The following is a 4,788-nucleotide window of genomic DNA, read 5'->3' on the forward strand; positions in this document are numbered from 1 at the left end:
GCAGCCAGATATTACACACCTTCATGTTACATATACCGCGTACCGTATCAAACGAAAGATTTGTGTCTGCTCCGTCGCAAGCACACGGGTATCCAATCAGGAAGTAAATGTTCTGCTCTACTAATCAACAAAAATGCATGGCCATTCGATAAGGTTGTTGTTGTTGTGAATTTCAGTATTTTTAATCTTGTTTTGTTGTCTGTACACAAGTCTTAACTTGCCAGGATAGTTTTCTACTGGCAAAGACTTTCAATGTCGTATGCATGTAGTCCATTCCGACAATAAACCGATAGGTTAGTTGGCAAGGAAAGTTAAATCATTATTATTATTGAAATGCAAATGGACGTAAATTATGTTTTCAAATATAAAAGTGTGTCGGTAAGCCTGTCTTAATCTGGTTGTCCCCTACATGTATATGAGTTTCTCTTATCCTGGCTATATAACCGACATACGAAACCCAATACGAAGCATATCGCTGAACAGATCAAATTAGCATAAGTACGTCTCATGATAATTCTGTGGGGAACATATTTGTTTACTAACTTATTTATACAGTTGTGTGACCGAACAACGCACCAAAAGTAGCGTGCTCATATCGTGCATAAATCGTGCACTCGACGTCCACACATCGTCCACACATGGTGCGCACAACTGTGTGATTTCAAAATCGTTCGCCCCGTTGTGCGCTTCTCTACGCTAAACTGTGCGATTTGGTACAATTTGTTGATTAATATTACGGAATAAAAAACATACGGAAGCTAAGGCTCGTATGCAATAATGCACACTGTAAATATTAATTCCCCATCAAACTAATCAAGATGTTATACAGTTTTACAATGCGTGTTTCACAATATTACAGTGACCGTACGCGTTAGACTGTCAGGAATGGGTTTGGCTACAGGTAAATAACAATTTGATGACATACCTGAGTTTTACCTAGCCTGTGCATGACACAGGGAGATGCTGTATTACACCGTATGACTGTTATGAAAACACAACTGGACGTGTAGTATTTGTTAGTTGCATTCGGTTCGGTCTATATCTCCCCTCTATCTGAAATTTACACCTCGACGAGTTACGTAAGTACCCTGGGCGAGAAAAACTACGGTCCAGGTACGTACCTGTACAAAGTGGATATGTTTTATCTGTATATTGGACCAACTCCATATTTGTTGTAATTTGAGGTCGCGTTTAAAATACACCGAAAACACAATTTCTAAATTTAAGAAAGAATAGATGGAAAGATTACCACGAGAGTCGTCCACGAGAATCGCACTACGATCGTCCATCGTCCGCACAAAAATGTACAAGCAATGATCGTCCAGATTTGTATCGTTCGCACATCGTGCACACATCGTTTACACACCGTGCACACATCGTGCGCACAACACATAAACAGGTGGCAAGTCGATATCACACCTAGTATAACAGGAATATAAACCGAGTTACCTTACGGCGTTATCTTGGGAAATGTAATAATATATCGACATTACGAAAACATAAATGCGACACATCCATATGTTATGTTGATATAACAGATTATGACTACATCCGTAACTCGATAGGTCGATGGAAGAAATAGGGTCCTACTGTAGTAGTTAAATTATGTGTATTACATTGTTGGGGTATTGTTTTATGCTTGATTAAGAATAAGCCAGTAATGTATCTGTAACGAAACATTTTGCGGAAATATTTAATGAATATTATTCCTTTACAGAAATAGATATATACACAAAAACATGACTTTTTTATCAAAACTAGTCCCATTTAAAAATATAAACTAGACGATGGTAAAATCAATTCTTCCGTTCAGCAGATATCGCCTTAACAGTTGAGTGGTATCAACAGATAATCTGATATGTCAACATAAAATATTCAATAGGTCTCGCGTGACGTCTATTATCATACGTCGATTGGGATATTATTGTAAAGTGCTCCAGACGTGACCGCAAGTAATTACACACCGCGCTATACCCTCAATGAAATACAAAATAGAATGAATCTTTAGAAATGAACCTGTATGAATTAACTAAAAAAGTATATTGTTAAGGAATATGCGTGTAAGATATTTCAGCTTTGTATCATTCCTGGTCATGTACAATGTGTACGCTGTTTAGCAGTGTGAATACTTTATTTCGATTTTGTTCTATTTAAAGCGTTTGCATATAATATACATGTATTTGTCAGTTAAAAATATTGATTGTTTTTGCCTATTGTGAAAGGCGACTATGCGCATGCGCTTATCCTGGTGACTTCCGTTAAAAGTGCAATTAAATCCCTGAAAAGGTCAGGCTTAAATTTATGCGTATTTTACACATACACCAGTGCTCTTTGTATAGCTGATAATCACGGTCACTAGTTCAATGTCACATGGTGTGTTAAAGCTCTAGTTAAGGCAGATACATTGACAATTGGTTTCATTAATGAAAAATATTACATATGGATATTCCTATCACTATACATTAAAGTAGAATGACCTATGACCTTCGATGACCCATACATATATTGTCCTTTGATGTAAAATGTACAAGACTAACATGTATCGTCTTACCTGATATTTATTAACAAAATGACCTTTGACGTTTGGAGACCTACATATTGACATTTGGCCTATTTTGATCTATAAGATTTGCCGATTAAAAGTATTGCTGATTTGAAGTTATCATCAAGTTGACGTATGTTGATGAATGCTATAATGTCCTTAATAAAAATAACCTCTGGACAAATAACCCTAGTTCCGACAAAGGATGCGAAATGAACAACATGTATCATATTGATTATCAGTCTGACCTTAACATTGACCAGAGGGCCTGTATCACTCACCTGGAAATGTTAGCAAAATTGAAGTTGAAATAGCCAAATGTTGCTGGTAGTGTACATGTATTACATGGTTAGTCAGGGGTTATGTTTGTATGCAATTGGACAAAATCCTGTCATTCGTACAGGAAAAGGGAGGTTTTGCTATGTTTCCCCTATTTGTACCCGCGCCTTTGATCCCAGGGGGGTCAAACCCACTGTTTATACTTTATATTTTAGTACCCTTCATCAAATGATGGTTTAGACCAAATATGGACAAAATCCTGTCATTCCTACAGAAGGAGACGGATGCTAAAGCTATTTTTCTATTTTCCCAATTAACCCCCGTCTCTCTGCCCTCGGAGTGTTCAGACCAACCATTTATTCAAAATTGATTTCCCTTCCCCATAGGATGCTAATGTTAACATTTGGTCAAAACACCTTCATCCTAACGGCAGATGAAGGATATTGAATCTATTCCTCTGTATCCCTTATTGGGCCCCTACTCTCTGCACCAAAGGTGGTCAGGCAGTACAAACCTTTTACATTCATGTAGTTACTGTGAAAAAGTGGTTGAGAGTTGTGGAAAGTCCGGATAATGTGTTTAATCGATCAAGAAAGCAAGGTTTTCAAACAGAATTTGATCATTATCAAGAAAGATTGATTGATGTGAAGCAATTATTTTGTTCGTTATGTACGTCTCAATGGAAGTTGTATTAGAGTGATTCATACACGGAAATTAGTATGTTTCTGCTTCAAATTTGACGATAAACATTATACTATGTGGCTTATAAATGCAGTGGGAAACACACATGTGCAACTTCCGGGTTAACACGCCCTCTACTTTTTTGTTTGTCATCGAACCGGAATAAACCAGATATGAGATCCTATTCAAAAGCATAGATATACTCTATACGGGAGTATTTAGGAATCCTAATTGATCCGCTGCTCCCTATGCAACACTTAGCAAGTATATCTTTCCTTTCTGTTACATTGTTCTGGTATGTGGTGTCCACTTAGGCACCAGCCTTCACATGATCCAAGCTGTTGATAATATATTCAACAACAAACAAAATATAAACAATAATTAAGTGGATGTGTATATTGATAAAACGTTTCTGAGTCGTTCTGGTCTCTGAAGCTCTAAAACGCAGACAGAAAATGGACTCAGAAACAAAACCAATGACAACAATATATTACTGTACACGGAAAACTGTATGTTTGTTAAATAACCCATAGGCAATTATATTGACAAACAAATACTTAAGTTCCCCAACTATCGTTTTTTCAATCTTCCCTGATTTTAATCCCAACCGTTTGCCAAATCAAACCCATATTGTAATGGTTTTTTTTTCTATTATTGTTAATGTATACCGATTCGTCTGTTTTATTATAGCATCAGTCAGGCCACAGGTAAGGAGTTATACCCCTTGTATCAACTGACCTGCTAAATGAAGTAAACATTGTCGCTTGGGATAAAGTACTGCAAATGAAACTAGCGATTATCGTGTTATTTTAAGAGCAATATATTCACACACTATATGGTTTAAATGCCGCATAGGATGACATACTATCTGATGGGTTTGTTACTTCAAATCAATAGAAACCAAATTCCCAAATGACCTCTCTGTCATTCTACTTTCATGATAAAATGGTTCGCAAAGGTAAAAACGAATGATATTAGTTAAGTGCGAATGTTTTTGACAACAGACAGAAAGTAAAATATTGATTTCCTTATCAGAAGCAAGATCATTTTTTGTGTGTGTTATTTTATAAATCTGAATTGTGAATATATAAAAAAGGTGCAAATTTCTAAAAATGTTTTTGCTAGATGACATTACGCTGGTGGGTACTTATTTAACTACGGAGTATGTTTAGTGACAAAGATTTTACTGTTTTATTGTCGATGGTGATAAGTTACAACTTTTGACCAGACATGCAACTTTCATTATCACACACATTCGAGTAAATTGTATCTTATATTCAAAATAT

This window comes from Mizuhopecten yessoensis, unplaced genomic scaffold, assembly GCF_002113885.1.
Source record: "Mizuhopecten yessoensis strain PY_sf001 unplaced genomic scaffold, ASM211388v2 scaffold4981, whole genome shotgun sequence".
Classification (NCBI taxonomy): domain Eukaryota; kingdom Metazoa; phylum Mollusca; class Bivalvia; order Pectinida; family Pectinidae; genus Mizuhopecten; species Mizuhopecten yessoensis.